This window comes from Bubalus kerabau, chromosome 14 (assembly GCF_029407905.1).
Source record: "Bubalus kerabau isolate K-KA32 ecotype Philippines breed swamp buffalo chromosome 14, PCC_UOA_SB_1v2, whole genome shotgun sequence".
Classification (NCBI taxonomy): domain Eukaryota; kingdom Metazoa; phylum Chordata; class Mammalia; order Artiodactyla; family Bovidae; genus Bubalus; species Bubalus kerabau.
Genome location: NC_073637.1, coordinates 2,151,183 through 2,174,991, shown reverse-complemented (window position 1 = coordinate 2,174,991; position 23,809 = coordinate 2,151,183). Strand labels below are relative to the sequence as shown.

The 23,809-nt window shown below is 50.7% G+C and overlaps 4 pseudogenes; all 4 read right to left on the bottom strand.

Moving 5' to 3' along the window:
• Positions 1–11,532: 11,532 nt before the first annotated feature.
• Positions 11,533–11,652, bottom strand: LOC129627533 (uncharacterized; annotated as a pseudogene).
• A 3,263-nt stretch (positions 11,653–14,915) lies between these two features.
• Positions 14,916–15,035, bottom strand: LOC129627532 (uncharacterized; annotated as a pseudogene).
• Positions 15,036–18,297: 3,262 nt separating this feature from the next.
• LOC129627531 (uncharacterized) lies at positions 18,298–18,417 on the bottom strand (annotated as a pseudogene).
• A 3,262-nt stretch (positions 18,418–21,679) lies between these two features.
• On the bottom strand, positions 21,680–21,799 carry LOC129627529 (uncharacterized; annotated as a pseudogene).
• Between the last annotated feature and the right edge of the window lie 2,010 nt (positions 21,800–23,809).

The window sequence follows — 23,809 nt, the reverse complement described above, 5'->3', positions numbered from 1 at the left end:
CACTCTCCCAGGGAGTTGTTAAAACTGGTCTCTTTCTGGATGAACCCATTTTGAAACCATCCATGTTAACCGGTAATACATGGTAATTCAGTATTGCATCTACTTACCTCCCCCAGGCCTCCACCCCTGCAAAAGTCTTTGTTTATTCATTTTACGTACAACCTGATCATAAAACATACAACCATACTTAAAACCACTGGGATGGAATTCAGACACCATAAGTTTCAGTTTGGCCACTTACTGAGCCTTTGTCAACTCTAAAGAAAGCAGCAACCTCTATGAGCTTTACTTTTCATTTTCATTTTAAACGGGAGATATACGAATGCTGCCTATTTCAAAACAATGAAACAATATAAACATAGGGTTTACATTTATTTACCTTGGAAGAGAGTACATTTTTATGTATTTTAGAGAACGTGAGATAATGAGAAAAGTCTTCTTTTTTGAATTTGGTTAGCTGCTGCCCATAAGAACTGTTTTACACTAACCAGATGTCCCTTCTGAAATGTTGTTTTTCTCCAGCATTAGTTTATAGTTCTATACCAGTAGTTATTTCTACATTGTACTTTCAAATCCTCCTCATTAGATTTCTTTTTTTTTATTCTTGCATTCTCACTCTGCCTCTCATTACATGGTAGATGCTTCATAAATTTCATTAATGAAATTAGACCAGATTGAAAAATTCCCCAAATTTGGAGTTATCCTTATTCAGGCATGCCATCTGCTGGTTCCCTGGTGTATCTGTTAGTCGGCCTGAATTCCTTAATCCAATCAAGTACAATTCATGTGGAAGCATTGCTGAGTTTGTGTGTTGGGCAATTTTCCCACGTTCTTTCACTTCCTGTGTGCAGGTGCTATTCTTTCATTGAACCTCTCCAGAATTGTTTTTCCTGCAACCTTCTTTTACCTGTTGGCCACTCTAAAAACCCGGAGAAACGGAGTTTACGTTTCAGAACCCCGGTGTGACCAGAACGATATAACTGGGCATGCTCAGTAGGTTGGCCTGATTTGGAACATACTTACAGCTTGAAAGGGGGCATTTAATGCTGTTTGTTTCAGGATTGGCTGCATATTCGTCCTGGCACTCTATTGAGAGATGGCAGCCTTTCCCACCCTCTGGGCCCTCCCACTTTTCCATTTTGTCCCCGTGCCCAAATTTGGAGCCAGCCCTCCAGGATCTCCCAGCCAATCAAGAGACCACACATTGTTGCCTAAGAGACCCCGGATGCCAGCGAAAAGATTTATAGGTAGTGATTGGCCTACTGGAAGGGGTGGGGGCTAGACGGAGTCACAGAAACAGGAGCTATGGCAACACCAGCGCTAGAGGCTTGAGGAGAAAGACTTGAAGAGAAAGCCTTAAAGAGGTGAGAGCAGTGATCGCTGCATGAAAAAGATGGAGACTCTTTTGAGAGCTCTTCTCTCAGGTCCTCCTGGGCTTCTCACGAGGCTTGGCAGTGACCCCGGGAATTACATTTTGCTGTGTATTAGCAGTTAAATGACCAGGTGCATCGTATATATGAAATTAACAACCAACAAATAATTACTTCTGTGCTTATCAAAGCACTAGGTCTTTGCATTGTCTTATAGTTTCTCTTTGTTTCCACCTAGTTGAATATAAGATGAATTCATATTTAAATCTAGATCAGATCAGATCAGATCAGTCGCTCAGTCGTGTGCGACTCTTTGCGACCCCATGAATCGCAGCACGCCAGGCCTCCCTGTCCATCACCAACTCCCGGAGTTCACTGAGACTCACGTCCATCGAGTCAGTGATGCCATCCAGCCATCTCATCCTCTGTCGTCCCCTTCTCCTCTTGCCCCCAATCCCTCCCAGCATCCGAGTCTTTTCCAATGAGTCAACTCTTCGCATGAGGTGGCCAAAGTACTGGAGTTTCAACTTGAGCATCATTCCTTCCAAAGAAATCCCAGGGCTGATCTCCTTCAGAATGGACTGGTTGGATCTCCTTGCAGTCCAAGGGACTCTCAAGAGTCTTCTCCAACACCACAGTTCAAAAGCATCCATTCTTCGGTGCTCAGCCTTCTTCACAGTCCAACTCTCACATCCGTACCCTATTTCCTGATCATTTCCTGGCAATCTCTATTTCCTTCTCTGATGATACTGCAGCGTACAATGGGTGAGCTGTGTGTTAGTGGAGAAACTCAACCGTGTTCTGCTCTGTAAACGCCAAATAAAAACCCGATTATCCTGAGTCTAACCCCAATGTTCGGTTCCTAATGTTGAGTTGTATCTTCTTTGCCACTAGCTTTAATCCTTAAACCACCTCACCTCCACTATTGTGTTCATTCATTCCGCTGATTGAGACAAGGTTTTATTGAGCACCTACTGTGTACTACTGAGTTTAGGATTCAGGTGAGCACATTCAGAAAACCACATTAGCAGAGAAGCACCAGTTTTGTACCACATTCTCTGATCTGAAGTTCAGTGTGTCTGTACAGATAGTGCATGAAGGGAGAGGAAGGAGGATGAACCAAAAAGGTAAATTCATGGTGCACCTAGATCAGCATGCTAAGGATTCTGTAGCCATTACTGAGTCTCTGAAGGTTTTTGAGCTGACAAATGACAAACAGACCTTTAAAAAAAATACTTTCCTGAATAGAGTAGTGGTTAGCCAAAGTTGGGGAGGAGGGAAGCGTGGAGATATTGATCAAAGGGTACAAACCTTCAGTTATAAAAGGAATAAGTTCTAGAGACCTTATGTACAGCATGGTGACTATGTGGTGATGGTGGTGGTAGTTTAGTCGCTAAGTTGTGTCCCACTCTTGCCACCCCATGGACTGTAGCCCACCAGGTTCCTCTGTCCATGGGATTCTCCAGGCAAGAACACTGGAGTGGGTTGCCATTAACTTCTTCAGGGGATCTTCCTGCCCAGGGATCATGGTGACTATAGTTAATAATAATATATTATATACTTGAAATTTACTAGAAGAGTAGATCTCAAGGGTAATCACACACACAGAAGCACACACATGCACACACACGCACACATGCACACACACACAGTAACTATGGGAGGTGATGGATATGTTACATAGTTTGATTGTGGTAAGCATCCCACAATGTGTACATATACTAAAACATCACCTTAAATATATACATTTTTTTTGTTAAAAAAACCCTCTTGTAGTAGACTGTAATCTCCATTACAGGCAAGACTTGTCTTTATACCTGTAATACAGACCTAAGAAGTCTTTAGTGAAGTTGTGCAATGGTGACAGTGTGAAGAATGGCTTTGAAGATGGGATTGGAGGTGTGTTACCACTGGAACTTGACCAGAGGACCTAGCCTTGCCTTTAAGCATGACACTAGAAGCACACACTGGGGGTAAGGGCCAGAAGCCCTTTTTCTTCCCCTTCATCCAAAGAAAAATTAAAGGGGAACATGCAAGGACAGCCATTAAGGGGGAAAGAGGTCATGAAAAAACAACAGCCAGGTTTGTATGTAGAAGGAGGGAAGGCAACTTGCTTTGTCTTGTAATTTTTTGGTATGTTGTATGAAAGAGTCTGAGTGGTCTATACTGTGAACCAGTGTGGACATGCAGATATGCACACTGCCCATCTTCTAGAGTGGACAGAGGAAAAAAACTGTAAAAGGATAATGACAAAAACCAGGGCAGGATACCTCCATATGCCTGCTTCAGGAAGACTATTACCAAGAGGGCTCTTTTGCTCAGCCAGGCCCATCTCCTGAAAACCAAACTTTACTCAAATTGACTTGAAAAAAAAAAAGCCTAATTCAAATGATTTCTAGCTCTGAAGAACCAGGAAGGAAAAAAAAAAACAAAACAAAACAAAAAGAAACAGCAAAACCTTAGGGAGGACCTGGAAAAACTACTTTGTCTTAATCAGAAATCGTGCTTAGAATCAGTCAGATTGTTTTCTACTCAAACTGGGAAAAGAGAGTTTCTGAGCTTACAACAGACGGTTTTAACCTGGTATAAGCAAAATGTAATGTTAATATGCGGAGAAGGCAATGGCACCCCACTCCAGTACTTTGCCTGGAAAATCCCATGGATGGAGGAGCTTGGTAGGCTTCAGTCCATGGGGTCACTAAGAGTCGGACACGACTGAGTGACTTCCCTTTCACTTTTCACTTTCATGCATTGGAGAAGGAAATGGCAGCCCACTCCAGTGTTCTTGCCTGGAGAATCCCAGGGACGGGGGAGCCTGGTGGCTGCCGTCTGTAGGATCACACAGAGTTGGACACGACTGAAGTGACTTAGCAGCAGCAGCAGCAATGTTAATATGAATTTTTCTAGGGAGAAAATTCATAGTTTTCATCATATCCTCAAAGAGTTTTATAGGCCTGAAAAAAATAAAATAAAAGATGGAAAACAATTGGTTTAAGGAATTCCCTGGCAGTCCAGAGGTTAGGACTCTGTATGTTCATTGCTGAGGACCAGGGTCAATCCCTGGTTGGGGACTAAGATTTTGCAAGCCGAGTGGCTTAGCCTAAACAGATAAATAAAAATTGTTGTGTACACACAACTTCAATCAATTTAAATAGAAGAAACATCAACCATGAATAAATAGCAATAAAAAAGGAAATATGTGATTTTTAACTGAGCAGATCTAGACTCAGTGACCATGCTTTATATATTTGCCTGCTCATGTGTATTTTTATAGCAGCCAATTAATAATACTGTAATGAAATCATTTCTTACATCTTTGCAACTTAGCTGTTAGGAGCTAAGAATGTGAGGGCTCATCTGAACCTCCTTTATTTCCCCTTATTCCAGTGGAGTGGTATCAGCAGGCAACTGCAGGAAGACATTATCTATGGTTTAAAACCCTGAGGCTTTCTCTTCAGCTCTAATTTAAACCTGAGAGGGAATATTACATGTCAAGTGAGAGTCACAAAATTTCAGATCTAGCATTTGGGGGAATCCTCTGTAAGTCCAAAACTAACGGTTAATTAAAAAAAAATTGTTTTTATTTATTTGGCTGTTCCAGGTCTTAGTTGTGGCATGTGGATCAAAATATTGTCCGGGTGAATTCCCTGGTGGTCCAGGGGACCTGGGTTCTATCCCTGGTCAGGGAACTACATCCCACATGCCCTAACAAAGACCTGGCTCAGCCAGATAAATAAATAAAAAGAAATCTTTTTTTAAATTGTCTTATATTTGTTGCTATACTTTTTGGAGCCCTGGGTCAGGCAGGCAAATCCTGTGCAGGCTCCAACTCAGCACCACTGCTTTGGATCTGAAACATACCTTCAGAGAGGAAGAAGGCACAAACAAACAGAAACACTGAAGCTATATACTGAAAAATGCCATCCATCTGCTTTAAATATTTTTTACCTTAAAATATTTTGTTGTGCCCCCTTCAAGGACAGGCTTTGAAGAACTCTGGAAATAACAGGAAGTTCTAAGAAAGTCTGTGGTGATGCTATTTTTTTTTTTAAACTTTTTATTTTGTGTTGGAGTATAACCAATTAACAGTGTTGTGGTAGTTTCACATGAACAAAGAAGGGTCTCACCCATACATATACATGTATCCATTCTCCCCCAGCCAGGCTGCCATTGAGCACAGTTCCTTGTGCTATATCATGGGTCCCTGTTGGTTATCCATTTTAAGTATAGCAGTGTGTACCTGCCCAAGTCAATCCTAAAGGAGATCAGTTCTGAGTATTCATTGGAAGGACTGATGCTGAAGCTGAAGCTCCAATTCTTTGGCCCCTTGATGCGAAGAGCCCACGCATTAGAAAAGACCCTGATGCTGGGAAAGATTGAAGGCAGGAGGAGAAGGGGATGCCAGAGGACGAGATGGTTGGATGGCATAACTGACTCAATGGACATGAGTTTGAGTAACCTCCGGGAGATGGGAAAGGACAGGGAAGCCTGGCATGCTGCAGTCCATGGAGTTAGTCGGACATGACTGAGGGACTACTTGCAAAAAGTTTCAAAGCTAGTAAGTTTTAGAGCCAGGATCCAAACTGTGTAATGTAAAAAGTTTTGGTTGCAAACAACAGCAATAGATTCTAGCTAATGTGTGTGTGCTGTGTGCTTAGTCGCTCAGTTGTTTCCAACTCTTTGTCGCCCGCCAGGCTCCTCCGTCCATGGGGATTCTCCAGCCGAGAATGCTGGAGTGGGTTGCCATGCCCTCCTCCAAGGACTCTTCCCAACCCAGGGATCGAATTCAGGTCTCCCGCACTGCAGGCAGATTCCTTACCATCTGAGCCACCAGGGATGCCCCTACAAGAAGGGTCTTCTAGCTAATGTAGGTGAAATTTATTGAAGGCTATCAGGTGGCCCACAAAATGGATAAGAAAGGACATGCATGCATGCTAAGTTGCTTCAGTCGTGTCTGATTCTTTGTGACCCTGTGGCCCATAGCCCACCAGGGTCCTCTGCCCCAGGGATTCTCCAGGCAAGAATACTGGAGTGGGCTGCCATGGCCTCCTCCAGGGGATCTTCCTGGCCCAGGGATCAAACCTGCATCTCTTCTGTCTCCAGAATTGGCAGGCAGATTCTTTACCACTAGCACCACCAAGGAAGCCCCTCCAAGAAGAGTCTAAGAACAGCTTAACAGTCTACGCAGAGCATCTATGGTACTTTGAATGATCACCTTGGCTGTAAAGCAAGGATAAGCCAGCATCAGTTACCTGGCCTAGCTTAGTCTTATGACTGGGCAAGGGGAGGCCACCTCGATTAACCAACCCAGCAGACCCTAAACACTGAGGGAAAAGTAATCCCTCGTGGAAATTAGAGTGCTTTAATCCAATGAAGACATACATAGGGACTTCCCTGGCTGTCCAATGGTTAGAATTGGATCATAAAGAAGGTTGAGCGTTGAAGAATCGATGCCTTTTAATTGTGGTACTGGAGAAGACCTTTGAGACTCCCTTGGACAGCAAGGAGATCAAATGAGTCCATCCTAAAGGAAATCAACCCTGAATATTCATTGGGAGGACTGATGCTGCAGCTGAAGCTCCAGAACTTTGGCCACCTGATGCAAAGAGCCGACTCCTTGGAAAAGACCCCGATGCTGGCAAAGATTGAAGGCAGGAGGAGAAGGGAGGCAAAAGAGGATGAGATGGTTGGATGGCATCACGAACTCAATGGACATGAGTCTGAGCAAACTTGGAGATAGTGAAGGACAGGGAAGCCTGGTGTACTTCAGTCCATGGAGTTGCAAAGAGCTGGGCGCAACTTAGCGACTGAACAACAGCAGTCATGGTTAAGACTCAACATTTCCAATACAAGGGATGTGAGTTCATCTCCGGTGGGAGAACTGAGATCCCACATGCCGTGAGGCCACAAAAATGAAGGCAGACATATACAGTACTGGGTGTACTGTATATTTTCCCCAGTGTATTTTTCTCAATAAACCCAAATCTGCCCATATATAAATTCTTGGCCTTGTCCATTGTACTATTCTACTTCTTAAACATGGTAGCAAGCTAGAGCCCTTGTTAGCTAGATGTCAGAAAGTTAACAGAGGAAGAAGGAGGTCACAAGGGACAAAATGGAGTAGATCAGATTGCACAGTGATTTTATAAATACTTCTTTCTGACCAATATGGTGTGTTCTTAGCTAAGAGTGATTCTGATTTTTCCCGCTTGGTCCAATGAAAATCAAACAGAGTTAAACAGACCTGGGTCTGATTCTCTGTTTCACCACCTACTGTCTGTATAACTCTGGGCAAAGCAAAGTGAGCCTCATTTTCTTCATCTGTAAAATAAGCTAAAACCCACCACCTTACCATATTGTTATGGGTTTAACTGAACAAACCTGTTAAGTGCCTGACATATAAAATACTCCCAGTAAATGTCACTCTCCCGCTAGTCCCTGTCCCAGTGTACTGAAAAAGATTATATGGTATTAGTATTTTTAGTATTCTGAAGATTGTATGATTCATTTCTTCTGAAGACATAGTTTTTCTTACAGAAGAATATTCAGTTATTTCATGATGGCATTTCCACCTCCAAAAAACACAAATGGTCCCAAAATGCAGACAAAGATGAGTACCTGGACACCCCTAAACCATCAGCTTTTGAATGACCGGGTGAGTAATAAGAACTATTGTATTAGTTGAAATCATACTTTGAAGGGAAAAAAAGCATTAAAATTTTGGTAATCAAAACATGAACAGGAATTGCTTAGGATTGTATAGTGGATAAAAAAAAAAAAAAGAAAGAAACCAAAAAACAAAATGAAGGATTTCTTCAAAAATTTTAATTGAAAAAAACTGAAATACATTTAGAACAAAAATAAAGAAAACTTTAATTGAGCCCCAGTTACCTGGCCAGAGTTGGCAAGAGATACAAAGTTCCTGCTTAGAAAGAAAGATCTTAGGGACTTCCCTGGTGGTCCAGTGGCTAAGACTCTTTGCTCCCAGGGCTGGGGCCCAGGTTCTATCACTGGCCAGGAAATTCAATCCCACATACTGCAACTAAAGACCTTGTGTGCTGCAACTAAGACCCAGCACAGCCAAATAAATTAATAAACATTTTTTAAAGATTTAGGAGATGAGAAGGAAGAGTGTCTACCAGCTCCCCTTCACCTCCATATCCAACTGGTTTTCAGGTTCTGTGAGTCTTCCTCCGAGGTCTCTTCATCCAGACCCCTTTTCTCCTTTGACTTGTGCACATCCAGCTCCACGTTCTCAGTTCACACACTCACCCCCCTTTGCCTGGCACATTGCAGTAACCCCTCAGCTGGTTTCACTGTCTCTAATCCATCCTCTATTCTGGTCCCAGAATGATCTTTCTAAAGTACCAAACTAATCCTATGAAGCAAGAGATAACAGACTGTTCCAAAGAATAAATTCCACCCTACCCACCATGCATAGCACTGAGGACCCCTTCATGTGTGTTAGTCACCGAGTCATGTCCGACTCTTGGAGACCCCATGGACTATAGCTGGCCAGGCTCCTCTGTCTGTGGGATTCTCCAGGCAAGAATACTGGAGTAGGTTGCCATGACCTCCTCCAAGGGATCTTCATGACCCATGGATCGAACCCAGTGTCCTTTATATCACCTGCATTAGCAAGTGAGTTTTCTTTTTTTAATTTATTTGGTTGCAATTTTGTTGAAGCATGTGAACCCTTAGTTGAAGCATGTGGGATCTAGTTCCCTGACCAGAAATCAAACCCAGGCCCCCTGCATTGGGAGCATGGAGTCTTAGCCCCTGGACCACCAGGGAAGTCCCAGCAGGTGAGTTCTTTAACACTGGCTCCACCTGGGAAGCCTGAAAAGCTTTTGTCAAATTTTATGAGAATTTCTAGGGAATTCCCTGGTGGCCCAGTGGCTCAGTCTGTGTTCCCAATGCAGGGGGCTGGGTTCCATCTGCGTTCAGGAAACTAGATCCCACATGCCGCAAGAGTTTGCATGCTGCAGCTAAAGAACCCACATGGCACAACTAAGACCCAGTGCAGTCAAATAAATAAAAATGTTTAAAAATTTCATGATTATTTCTAGATGAGCAATGATAAGAGAAATAACAATTTCTATTAGAAATGATATTTATTTTGTTGTTCAGAACTCCCATTTTATCACCGTCCCCCGCCATTTTTAGTTTGGTTTAGTTAGGTTCTAGTTTGGAGTAAAGCTATTTTCAAAAATCTTAGCCTGCCATATGTAAAATAGATAGGCAATGGGAATTTGCTGCATGGCTCAGGAAACTCACACAGGGGCACTGTATCAACCTAGAGGGGTGGGGTGGGGAGAGAGAGGGGCTGCCAAGTCACTTCAGTCGTGTCCGACTCTGTGCGACCCCATAGACGGCAGCCCAACAGGCTCCCCGGTCCCTGGGATTCTCCAGGCAAGAACACTGGAGTGGGTTGCCATTTCCTTCTCCAATGCATGAAAGTGAAAAGTGAAAGTGAAGTCGCTCAGTCGTGATCGACTCTTCGCGACCCCATGGACTGCAGCCTACCAGGCTCCTCCGTCCATGGGATTCTCCAGGCAAGAGTACTGGAGTGGGGTGCCATCGCCTTCTCCAAGAGAGAGGGGAGGGAGGTTCCAAAGGGAGGGGATATATGCATACCTATGGCTGATTCATGTTGAGGTTTGATAGAAAACAACAAAATTCTGTCAAGCAAAATCCTTCAATAAAAAAATAATTAAAATTAAAAAACTGTCAAATCACTATGTTGTACACCTGAAACTAACATTATATTGTATGTCAATTATAATTCAATAAAAATTAAATATAATACAAATTTAAAAACTCTTGGACCGTGTATATACCCATATGTATGTGAATGAATGTATCAGTACTTAGACACACACATGGAATTTGCATATGTATACAGCAAACTGATAATAGTGAGTGCACAAGTGCTCAGTCTTGTCTGACTCTTTGCAACTCCACAGACTGTAGGCCTCCAGGCTCCTCTGTCCGTGGAATTTTCCAGGCAAGAATATTGAGTGGGTCGCCATGCCCTCCTCCAGGGAATCTTCCCATCCCAGGGATTAAACCCACGTCTCTTTATGTCTCCTGCATCAGCAGGTGGGATCTTTACCGGTTGAGCCACCAGAGAAGCCCAACTATCAATAGTGGTTTCCCCTAAAAAGTTGGACAACATGGAAGAGTGGGAGGGAAGTCTGTTGGAAGAGAGAGTTTTTGTTTTTTTTTTTACCCTATACACTGCAATATTTAACCATTTAAAAAACAAATATAAGTAAAAGCGAGCAAAGAACAGTAATGATGAGAATTAAAAAACAATGGTTCCAGATCAGCTATACTAAATAATCTCCAGGGAAAAGACATCCGAGAAGAACGTGAGGAGCAAGCATGAAGGGAATTGGTCGTATTTTCAATATGGTGGGAAAATACAAGAGCCGTTGGAGCAGGATGGTGACAGAATTGCATCTGCATTTCCAAACGGTCATCTTGCTCCACATCACTAATGATTGGAGAGACTCAACTCCAAACGCCAAGGAGGGACCACTTCGCCTGAGTCCGATTGGGCCTCATTGCAATGTCTGTCCATAGCAGATGCTGGAGAAGCTGTGGAGCAAAGGGAACTCTCCTCCACGCTGAGTAGGAATGGGAGTTGGTACAGCCGGGATGGAAAAGAGTATGGAGGTTCGCGAAGGAACTAAACGTAGAAGTAGCCTATGGTTCAGCAGTCCCACTCCCAGGCATAGATCCACCCACAGTACAAGCCAACAAGCTAGATGCCCCGTTTGGGCACATCGATCTGTGCGCGAGCTCGCATGCGCATGCGCGATCGCCTGCGAGGCTGGGGGTGGGGCGGGGGCTGGGGCTCTGGCTGGAGTCGGTGCAAGCCCCGGGATTGCCTGAGGCAAGCCAAAGGAGCCCCAGAGGGAGACGGGACGGCCGGTCGTCTGGTTTCCTGAAAGCCGAATGCGAATGCGGAGGGGCTCGCGGGCCGCGGGGAGGCAACCCAGGTCTGCAGCGGGAGTCGGGGCCCCGGCCACCCACTCCCTCCCCCCGCCCCGGGAGGGGCTGGGGCTGCGGGGGTGGCGGGGGGGGCGAGGGGGGTGTGGGTCCAAGAATTGGGACGCGGGGCGGGGGCTAAAGGACCTCTTCTGGTAGGCATAAAAGCCTCCAGCACCCGGAATTCCCAGGTGGTCTCCCATCCAAGATACTAAACAGGCCCGACCCTGCTTAGCTTCCGAGATCAGACGAGATCGGGCGCCTTCAGGCCGATAGGGCCGGAGACGGACGCGGCCGCCGCGGGGCGCCCTAAGAGCCTTGCGCTTCGCCTCCCTTTCGCTCTGACCTGCAGGTCGGGCCAACGGGCCGCCCCTCTCCTCGGGGGGCCGTGCTGTACTTGAGCCGCACGACCCGCGACCGCACTCCAGCCTGCTGACGCCGGCCCGGCCCCCGAACACCGCCAACACCAGACCAGCAACCGCCTGGCCGGGCCCGGGGGCCCGATGGGCTTCCAGGACCCCCCAGTGACCGGGAGGGCGTGCGTGCGTGCGCGCGGGGCCTGGGGGGTGGGCTGAGGGGTGCGGAGGTCTCGGCGCCCTCCCACCCCCGGCCACTCCAGACCCGGCCGCGCTGGCTGAGCGGGGCCTCCCACCCCCCCCCATCCCGTTCGCTGTCCAGGGCCGCGCGACCCCGGAGGTGTCGGTCTTCGGGGCCCGCCGCCTCCCGATCCCCGCGGCCCGGGGGCCTCTGAACCTCCTGCGGGCCTAGGCGCAGCGAATCTTGAGCGCCCAACTTGCCCGGCACCTGCCCGCTGCCCAAACCCACCGGGAGCCACGGAGGCGCGGTCGACCGGAGCGCCTCAGCCCCGCCCCTTTGCCCTACCGAGGCGCCCCCCTTGTCCCCACGCCGCCCGCCAAGCACCCGACCTTCCTGAGAGAGCAGACGAACCACAGGCAGGCACACAGACAGACAGACAGACAGACACACACACACACACACACACACACACACGAGTGTGGTCTTTGGAAATACTTCTGTTCGTAGTTGCTGGGTTGAGCCCAACTCTTATAGGACCCATGGAGTGCGGCCCATCAGGCTCCTCTGTCCGTGGCATTTCCCAGGCGAGAATACTGGAGTGGGTTGCCATTACCTTCTCCAGGGGATCTTCCCGACCCAGGGATCAAACCCGAGTCTCCTGCGGGCGGATGCCTTGCCATCTGAACCAGCACATTGCGAATTCCCTAGGCAAAATACAAAGAAAAGAGCTCGTGTGCTACTAAGTGGAAAGATGATTGAAGAAACAGAAGGTGTCCTTTGTTGGTATCTTGGAATCTTTCTTTAGTTTTCGTTGATTTTTACTCTTAAGGCTACTTGAACAAGGCAAGAGAGAAACCCCAGAACTGAAAAGCAATTGACTTTTTTGAAAGAAACCTGTGCAGGTTAAGCACTCTTCGTTTTTGAGAGATGGTGAAATGCAAAATCTTGATTCAACACATATGACTTTGGTGAACTTTATTTCAAATCTCCTTGATGAACCCCTAAGGCGTCCAGGAAGAAAGGAGTAGAGCGGGAGACAAAAAGAGCAACCTTTCCCCTTGGCGCCATCCCAACCAGCTGCTTAGTTCCTTCATCTCATGGACTACCATCTGGGCTTATCTGGTTTGTCTGATTCTTGTTTCGGGGCCCGTTTCTAGTCACAAGGCTGTCAACAGTGGGGGGTGGGGTGGGGGGTGGGGGAAGCCCTTCTTTCCATTCCACATGAGACCCAGTGGACAATCCAGGCTCTGGCCACTGCATAGAGCGTGCAGCAACAATATCAACGGTGATGCTGGTTAACAACGCATATTCCTGGAATCCACTCCGTTGGCTACTGAGTGTGTGCGGTGGTGGTCTGGAACCTATACCTGGAAGCTTTCTTGATGATTGCAAATGACACCAAAGTCCGAGGACGATGGAAGATCTTCACGTTTCTGCAAGAGCCACACACCTCCAGAAGGAACCGCAAGACTTGCCTGACATGGTCAAGGTCTAAGTATTGGACTACACGTCGGAAGGTCTCCACCTTTGCTATGGAAGTCAAACGATCTTTCTTGGAAATGAAAATGGATCACACTGAACGTTCACATTCTTCTAGAGCATTTGAAAAGCCCTAAACTGTAGAAATCTGCTGTACGAGTTCCTTGAAAGCAAGAACCCATACTGATGGATATGTCTTAATGCCTTAGATTGTGCCTTGAATATAGCGTACACATGAACCCAGGAAAGGAAAGAATGGAATCGCCAAATATACAAAGAGATCAAAAGTGCCGAGCCAAGTGACACCTTGAGGCTTCCAAGAACTTTTCTGTCTTTCACACACTAAGTAAATCCTGAGCACCTACGATGAGCTGGGAGGCATGTAATAAGTTTCTGGAACTAGAAGGCGGAGAGAAGCAGACACAGAGTTCCTGCTTTCACTGAGACGAATCTAATGATACATCACAGGCAGATCCTTGGAGAACTTGTCGAGGGGCCTCTACCCTCACCAAAACCTGGGTGTCAGGGAAGGCTTTTCAGAGTAACCATTGCGTTGAGGTCCATAGGTGGAACCTACGTAAACCAGGGTTGAGATGCAGGAAGAATTTCAGGCAGGGAAAACAGCATCCTGGAAGTCTACGTGACCAGGGAAACTTAGGACGTTCAAGAAATGAAAATGCCCTATGGGATGGAAGCCAAAGAGTGCAGAGGGCATTCCAGGGAAAAGACATCCGAGAAGAACGTGAGGAGCAGGCATGAAGGGAACTGGTCGTATCTTCAATATGATGGGAAAATACAAGAGCCGTTGGAGCAGGATGGTGACAGAATTGCATCTGCATTTGCAAACGGTCATCTTGCTCCACATCACTAATGATTGGAGAGACTCAACTCCAAACGCCAAGGAGGGACCACTTCGCCCGAGTCCGATTGGGCCTCATTGCGCTGTCTGTCCTTAGCAGATGCTGGAGAAGCTGTGGAGCAAAGGGAACTCTCCTCCACGCTGAGTAGGAATGGGAGTTGGTACAGCCGGGATGGAAAAGAGTATGGAGGTTCGCGAAGGAACTAAACGTAGAAGTAGCCTATGGTTCAGCAGTCCCACTCCCAGGCATAGATCCACCCCCAGTACAAGCCAACAAGCCAGATGCCCCGTTTGGGCACATCGATCTGTGCGCGCGCTCGCATGCGCATGCGCGATCGCCTGCGAGGCTGGGGGTGGGGCGGGGGCTGGGCCTCTGGCTGGAGTCGGTGCAAGCCCCGGGATTGCCTGAGGCAAGCCAAAGGAGCCCCAGAGGGAGACGGGACGGCCGGTCGTCTGGTTTCCTGAAAGCCGAATGCGAATGCGGAGGGGCTCGCGGGCCGCGGGGAGGCAACCCAGGTCTGCAGCGGGAGTCGGGGCCCCGGCCACCCACTCACTCCCCCCGCCCCGGGAGGGGCTGGGGCTGCGGGGGTGGCGGGGGGGGGGGCGAGGGGGGTGTGGGTCCAAGAATTGGGACGCGGGGCGGGGGCTAAAGGACCTCTTCTGGTAGGCATAAAAGCCTCCAGCACCCGGAATTCCCAGGTGGTCTCCCATCCAAGATACTAAACAGGCCCGACCCTGCTTAGCTTCCGAGATCAGACGAGATCGGGCGCCTTCAGGCCGATAGGGCCGGAGACGGACGCGGCCGCCGCGGGGCGCCCTAAGAGCCTTGCGCTTCGCCTCCCTTTCGCTCTGACCTGCAGGTCGGGCCAACGGGCCGCCCCTCTCCTCGGGGGGCCGTGCTGTACTTGAGCCGCACGACCCGCGACCGCACTCCAGCCTGCTGACGCCGGCCCGGCCCCCGAACACCGCCAACACCAGACCAGCAACCGCCTGGCCGGGCCCGGGGGCCCGATGGGCTTCCAGGACCCCCCAGTGACCGGGAGGGCGTGCGTGCGTGCGCGCGGGGCCTGGGGGGTGGGCTGAGGGGTGCGGAGGTCTCGGCGCCCTCCCACCCCCGGCCACTCCAGACCCGGCCGCGCTGGCTGAGCGGGGCCTCCCACCCCCCCCCATCCCGTTCGCTGTCCAGGGCCGCGCGACCCCGGAGGTGTCGGTCTTCGGGGCCCGCCGCCTCCCGATCCCCGCGGCCCGGGGGCCTCTGAACCTCCTGCGGGCCTAGGCGCAGCGAATCTTGAGCGCCCAACTTGCCCGGCACCTGCCCGCTGCCCAAACCCACCGGGAGCCACGGAGGCGCGGTCGACCGGAGCGCCTCAGCCCCGCCCCTTTGCCCTACCGAGGCGCCCCCCTTGTCCCCACGCCGCCCGCCAAGCACCCGACCTTCCTGAGAGAGCAGACGAACCACAGGCAGGCACACAGACAGACAGACAGACAGACACACACACACACACACACACACACACACGAGTGTGGTCTTTGGAAATACTTCTGTTCGTAGTTGCTGGGTTGAGCCCAACTCTTATAGGACCCATGGAGTGCGGCCCATCAGGCTCCTCTGTCCGTGGCATTTCCCAGGCGAGAATACTGGAGTGGGTTGCCATTACCTTCTCCAGGGGATCTTCCCGACCCAGGGATCAAACCCGAGTCTCCTGCGGGCGGATGCCTTGCCATCTGAACCAGCACATTGCGAATTCCCTAGGCAAAATACAAAGAAAAGAGCTCGTGTGCTACTAAGTGGAAAGATGATTGAAGAAACAGAAGGTGTCCTTTGTTGGTATCTTGGAATCTTTCTTTAGTTTTCGTTGATTTTTACTCTTAAGGCTACTTGAACAAGGCAAGAGAGAAACCCCAGAACTGAAAAGCAATTGACTTTTTTGAAAGAAACCTGTGCAGGTTAAGCACTCTTCGTTTTTGAGAGATGGTGAAATGCAAAATCTTGATTCAACACATATGACTTTGGTGAACTTTATTTCAAATCTCCTTGATGAACCCCTAAGGCGTCCAGGAAGAAAGGAGTAGAGCGGGAGACAAAAAGAGCAACCTTTCCCCTTGGCGCCATCCCAACCAGCTGCTTAGTTCCTTCATCTCATGGACTACCATCTGGGCTTATCTGGTTTGTCTGATTCTTGTTTCGGGGCCCGTTTCTAGTCACAAGGCTGTCAACAGTGGGGGGTGGGGTGGGGGGTGGGGGAAGCCCTTCTTTCCATTCCACATGAGACCCAGTGGACAATCCAGGCTCTGGCCACTGCATAGAGCGTGCAGCAACAATATCAACGGTGATGCTGGTTAACAACGCATATTCCTGGAATCCACTCCGTTGGCTACTGAGTGTGTGCGGTGGTGGTCTGGAACCTATACCTGGAAGCTTTCTTGATGATTGCAAATGACACCAAAGTCCGAGGACGATGGAAGATCTTCACGTTTCTGCAAGAGCCACACACCTCCAGAAGGAACCGCAAGACTTGCCTGACATGGTCAAGGTCTAAGTATTGGACTACACGTCGGAAGGTCTCCACCTTTGCTATGGAAGTCAAACGATCTTTCTTGGAAATGAAAATGGATCACACTGAACGTTCACATTCTTCTAGAGCATTTGAAAAGCCCTAAACTGTAGAAATCTGCTGTACGAGTTCCTTGAAAGCAAGAACCCATACTGATGGATATGTCTTAATGCCTTAGATTGTGCCTTGAATATAGCGTACACATGAACCCAGGAAAGGAAAGAATGGAATCGCCAAATATACAAAGAGATCAAAAGTGCCGAGCCAAGTGACACCTTGAGGCTTCCAAGAACTTTTCTGTCTTTCACACACTAAGTAAATCCTGAGCACCTACGATGAGCTGGGAGGCATGTAATAAGTTTCTGGAACTAGAAGGCGGAGAGAAGCAGACACAGAGTTCCTGCTTTCACTGAGACGAATCTAATGATACATCACAGGCAGATCCTTGGAGAACTTGTCGAGGGGCCTCTACCCTCACCAAAACCTGGGTGTCAGGGAAGGCTTTTCAGAGTAACCATTGCGTTGAGGTCCATAGGTGGAACCTACGTAAACCAGGGTTGAGATGCAGGAAGAATTTCAGGCAGGGAAAACAGCATCCTGGAAGTCTACGTGACCAGGGAAACTTAGGACGTTCAAGAAATGAAAATGCCCTATGGGATGGAAGCCAAAGAGTGCAGAGGGCATTCCAGGGAAAAGACATCCGAGAAGAACGTGAGGAGCAGGCATGAAGGGAACTGGTCGTATCTTCAATATGATGGGAAAATACAAGAGCCGTTGGAGCAGGATGGTGACAGAATTGCATCTGCATTTGCAAACGGTCATCTTGCTCCACATCACTAATGATTGGAGAGACTCAACTCCAAACGCCAAGGAGGGACCACTTCGCCCGAGTCCGATTGGGCCTCATTGCGCTGTCTGTCCTTAGCAGATGCTGGAGAAGCTGTGGAGCAAAGGGAACTCTCCTCCACGCTGAGTAGGAATGGGAGTTGGTACAGCCGGGATGGAAAAGAGTATGGAGGTTCGCGAAGGAACTAAACGTAGAAGTAGCCTATGGTTCAGCAGTCCCACTCCCAGGCATAGATCCACCCCCAGTACAAGCCAACAAGCCAGATGCCCCGTTTGGGCACATCGATCTGTGCGCGCGCTCGCATGCGCATGCGCGATCGCCTGCGAGGCTGGGGGTGGGGCGGGGGCTGGGCCTCTGGCTGGAGTCGGTGCAAGCCCCGGGATTGCCTGAGGCAAGCCAAAGGAGCCCCAGAGGGAGACGGGACGGCCGGTCGTCTGGTTTCCTGAAAGCCGAATGCGAATGCGGAGGGGCTCGCGGGCCGCGGGGAGGCAACCCAGGTCTGCAGCGGGAGTCGGGGCCCCGGCCACCCACTCACTCCCCCCGCCCCGGGAGGGGCTGGGGCTGCGGGGGTGGCGGGGGGGGGGCGAGGGGGGTGTGGGTCCAAGAATTGGGACGCGGGGCGGGGGCTAAAGGACCTCTTCTGGTAGGCATAAAAGCCTCCAGCACCCGGAATTCCCAGGTGGTCTCCCATCCAAGATACTAAACAGGCCCGACCCTGCTTAGCTTCCGAGATCAGACGAGATCGGGCGCCTTCAGGCCGATAGGGCCGGAGACGGACGCGGCCGCCGCGGGGCGCCCTAAGAGCCTTGCGCTTCGCCTCCCTTTCGCTCTGACCTGCAGGTCGGGCCAACGGGCCGCCCCTCTCCTCGGGGGGCCGTGCTGTACTTGAGCCGCACGACCCGCGACCGCACTCCAGCCTGCTGACGCCGGCCCGGCCCCCGAACACCGCCAACACCAGACCAGCAACCGCCTGGCCGGGCCCGGGGGCCCGATGGGCTTCCAGGACCCCCCAGTGACCGGGAGGGCGTGCGTGCGTGCGCGCGGGGCCTGGGGGGTGGGCTGAGGGGTGCGGAGGTCTCGGCGCCCTCCCACCCCCGGCCACTCCAGACCCGGCCGCGCTGGCTGAGCGGGGCCTCCCACCCCCCCCCATCCCGTTCGCTGTCCAGGGCCGCGCGACCCCGGAGGTGTCGGTCTTCGGGGCCCGCCGCCTCCCGATCCCCGCGGCCCGGGGGCCTCTGAACCTCCTGCGGGCCTAGGCGCAGCGAATCTTGAGCGCCCAACTTGCCCGGCACCTGCCCGCTGCCCAAACCCACCGGGAGCCACGGAGGCGCGGTCGACCGGAGCGCCTCAGCCCCGCCCCTTTGCCCTACCGAGGCGCCCCCCTTGTCCCCACGCCGCCCGCCAAGCACCCGACCTTCCTGAGAGAGCAGACGAACCACAGGCAGGCACACAGACAGACAGACAGACAGACACACACACACACACACACACACACACACGAGTGTGGTCTTTGGAAATACTTCTGTTCGTAGTTGCTGGGTTGAGCCCAACTCTTATAGGACCCATGGAGTGCGGCCCATCAGGCTCCTCTGTCCGTGGCATTTCCCAGGCGAGAATACTGGAGTGGGTTGCCATTACCTTCTCCAGGGGATCTTCCCGACCCAGGGATCAAACCCGAGTCTCCTGCGGGCGGATGCCTTGCCATCTGAACCAGCACATTGCGAATTCCCTAGGCAAAATACAAAGAAAAGAGCTCGTGTGCTACTAAGTGGAAAGATGATTGAAGAAACAGAAGGTGTCCTTTGTTGGTATCTTGGAATCTTTCTTTAGTTTTCGTTGATTTTTACTCTTAAGGCTACTTGAACAAGGCAAGAGAGAAACCCCAGAACTGAAAAGCAATTGACTTTTTTGAAAGAAACCTGTGCAGGTTAAGCACTCTTCGTTTTTGAGAGATGGTGAAATGCAAAATCTTGATTCAACACATATGACTTTGGTGAACTTTATTTCAAATCTCCTTGATGAACCCCTAAGGCGTCCAGGAAGAAAGGAGTAGAGCGGGAGACAAAAAGAGCAACCTTTCCCCTTGGCGCCATCCCAACCAGCTGCTTAGTTCCTTCATCTCATGGACTACCATCTGGGCTTATCTGGTTTGTCTGATTCTTGTTTCGGGGCCCGTTTCTAGTCACAAGGCTGTCAACAGTGGGGGGTGGGGTGGGGGGTGGGGGAAGCCCTTCTTTCCATTCCACATGAGACCCAGTGGACAATCCAGGCTCTGGCCACTGCATAGAGCGTGCAGCAACAATATCAACGGTGATGCTGGTTAACAACGCATATTCCTGGAATCCACTCCGTTGGCTACTGAGTGTGTGCGGTGGTGGTCTGGAACCTATACCTGGAAGCTTTCTTGATGATTGCAAATGACACCAAAGTCCGAGGACGATGGAAGATCTTCACGTTTCTGCAAGAGCCACACACCTCCAGAAGGAACCGCAAGACTTGCCTGACATGGTCAAGGTCTAAGTATTGGACTACACGTCGGAAGGTCTCCACCTTTGCTATGGAAGTCAAACGATCTTTCTTGGAAATGAAAATGGATCACACTGAACGTTCACATTCTTCTAGAGCATTTGAAAAGCCCTAAACTGTAGAAATCTGCTGTACGAGTTCCTTGAAAGCAAGAACCCATACTGATGGATATGTCTTAATGCCTTAGATTGTGCCTTGAATATAGCGTACACATGAACCCAGGAAAGGAAAGAATGGAATCGCCAAATATACAAAGAGATCAAAAGTGCCGAGCCAAGTGACACCTTGAGGCTTCCAAGAACTTTTCTGTCTTTCACACACTAAGTAAATCCTGAGCACCTACGATGAGCTGGGAGGCATGTAATAAGTTTCTGGAACTAGAAGGCGGAGAGAAGCAGACACAGAGTTCCTGCTTTCACTGAGACGAATCTAATGATACATCACAGGCAGATCCTTGGAGAACTTGTCGAGGGGCCTCTACCCTCACCAAAACCTGGGTGTCAGGGAAGGCTTTTCAGAGTAACCATTGCGTTGAGGTCCATAGGTGGAACCTACGTAAACCAGGGTTGAGATGCAGGAAGAATTTCAGGCAGGGAAAACAGCATCCTGGAAGTCTACGTGACCAGGGAAACTTAGGACGTTCAAGAAATGAAAATGCCCTATGGGATGGAAGCCAAAGAGTGCAGAGGGCATTCCAGGGAAAAGACATCCGAGAAGAACGTGAGGAGCAGGCATGAAGGGAACTGGTCGTATCTTCAATATGATGGGAAAATACAAGAGCCGTTGGAGCAGGATGGTGACAGAATTGCATCTGCATTTGCAAACGGTCATCTTGCTCCACATCACTAATGATTGGAGAGACTCAACTCCAAACGCCAAGGAGGGACCACTTCGCCCGAGTCCGATTGGGCCTCATTGCGCTGTCTGTCCTTAGCAGATGCTGGAGAAGCTGTGGAGCAAAGGGAACTCTCCTCCACGCTGAGTAGGAATGGGAGTTGGTACAGCCGGGATGGAAAAGAGTATGGAGGTTCGCGAAGGAACTAAACGTAGAAGTAGCCTATGGTTCAGCAGTCCCACTCCCAGGCATAGATCCACCCCCAGTACAAGCCAACAAGCCAGATGCCCCGTTTGGGCACATCGATCTGTGCGCGCGCTCGCATGCGCATGCGCGATCGCCTGCGAGGCTGGGGGTGGGGCGGGGGCTGGGCCTCTGGCTGGAGTCGGTGCAAGCCCCGGGATTGCCTGAGGCAAGCCAAAGGAGCCCCAGAGGGAGACGGGACGGCCGGTCGTCTGGTTTCCTGAAAGCCGAATGCGAATGCGGAGGGGCTCGCGGGCCGCGGGGAGGCAACCCAGGTCTGCAGCGGGAGTCGGGGCCCCGGCCACCCACTCACTCCCCCCGCCCCGGGAGGGGCTGGGGCTGCGGGGGTGGCGGGGGGGGGGCGAGGGGGGTGTGGGTCCAAGAATTGGGACGCGGGGCGGGGGCTAAAGGACCTCTTCTGGTAGGCATAAAAGCCTCCAGCACCCGGAATTCCCAGGTGGTCTCCCATCCAAGATACTAAACAGGCCCGACCCTGCTTAGCTTCCGAGATCAGACGAGATCGGGCGCCTTCAGGCCGATAGGGCCGGAGACGGACGCGGCCGCCGCGGGGCGCCCTAAGAGCCTTGCGCTTCGCCTCCCTTTCGCTCTGACCTGCAGGTCGGGCCAACGGGCCGCCCCTCTCCTCGGGGGGCCGTGCTGTACTTGAGCCGCACGACCCGCGACCGCACTCCAGCCTGCTGACGCCGGCCCGGCCCCCGAACACCGCCAACACCAGACCAGCAACCGCCTGGCCGGGCCCGGGGGCCCGATGGGCTTCCAGGACCCCCCAGTGACCGGGAGGGCGTGCGTGCGTGCGCGCGGGGCCTGGGGGGTGGGCTGAGGGGTGCGGAGGTCTCGGCGCCCTCCCACCCCCGGCCACTCCAGACCCGGCCGCGCTGGCTGAGCGGGGCCTCCCACCCCCCCCCATCCCGTTCGCTGTCCAGGGCCGCGCGACCCCGGAGGTGTCGGTCTTCGGGGCCCGCCGCCTCCCGATCCCCGCGGCCCGGGGGCCTCTGAACCTCCTGCGGGCCTAGGCGCAGCGAATCTTGAGCGCCCAACTTGCCCGGCACCTGCCCGCTGCCCAAACCCACCGGGAGCCACGGAGGCGCGGTCGACCGGAGCGCCTCAGCCCCGCCCCTTTGCCCTACCGAGGCGCCCCCCTTGTCCCCACGCCGCCCGCCAAGCACCCGACCTTCCTGAGAGAGCAGACGAACCACAGGCAGGCACACAGACAGACAGACAGACAGACACACACACACACACACACACACACACACGAGTGTGGTCTTTGGAAATACTTCTGTTCGTAGTTGCTGGGTTGAGCCCAACTCTTATAGGACCCATGGAGTGCGGCCCATCAGGCTCCTCTGTCCGTGGCATTTCCCAGGCGAGAATACTGGAGTGGGTTGCCATTACCTTCTCCAGGGGATCTTCCCGACCCAGGGATCAAACCCGAGTCTCCTGCGGGCGGATGCCTTGCCATCTGAACCAGCACATTGCGAATTCCCTAGGCAAAATACAAAGAAAAGAGCTCGTGTGCTACTAAGTGGAAAGATGATTGAAGAAACAGAAGGTGTCCTTTGTTGGTATCTTGGAATCTTTCTTTAGTTTTCGTTGATTTTTACTCTTAAGGCTACTTGAACAAGGCAAGAGAGAAACCCCAGAACTGAAAAGCAATTGACTTTTTTGAAAGAAACCTGTGCAGGTTAAGCACTCTTCGTTTTTGAGAGATGGTGAAATGCAAAATCTTGATTCAACACATATGACTTTGGTGAACTTTATTTCAAATCTCCTTGATGAACCCCTAAGGCGTCCAGGAAGAAAGGAGTAGAGCGGGAGACAAAAAGAGCAACCTTTCCCCTTGGCGCCATCCCAACCAGCTGCTTAGTTCCTTCATCTCATGGACTACCATCTGGGCTTATCTGGTTTGTCTGATTCTTGTTTCGGGGCCCGTTTCTAGTCACAAGGCTGTCAACAGTGGGGGGTGGGGTGGGGGGTGGGGGAAGCCCTTCTTTCCATTCCACATGAGACCCAGTGGACAATCCAGGCTCTGGCCACTGCATAGAGCGTGCAGCAACAATATCAACGGTGATGCTGGTTAACAACGCATATTCCTGGAATCCACTCCGTTGGCTACTGAGTGTGTGCGGTGGTGGTCTGGAACCTATACCTGGAAGCTTTCTTGATGATTGCAAATGACACCAAAGTCCGAGGACGATGGAAGATCTTCACGTTTCTGCAAGAGCCACACACCTCCAGAAGGAACCGCAAGACTTGCCTGACATGGTCAAGGTCTAAGTATTGGACTACACGTCGGAAGGTCTCCACCTTTGCTATGGAAGTCAAACGATCTTTCTTGGAAATGAAAATGGATCACACTGAACGTTCACATTCTTCTAGAGCATTTGAAAAGCCCTAAACTGTAGAAATCTGCTGTACGAGTTCCTTGAAAGCAAGAACCCATACTGATGGATATGTCTTAATGCCTTAGATTGTGCCTTGAATATAGCGTACACATGAACCCAGGAAAGGAAAGAATGGAATCGCCAAATATACAAAGAG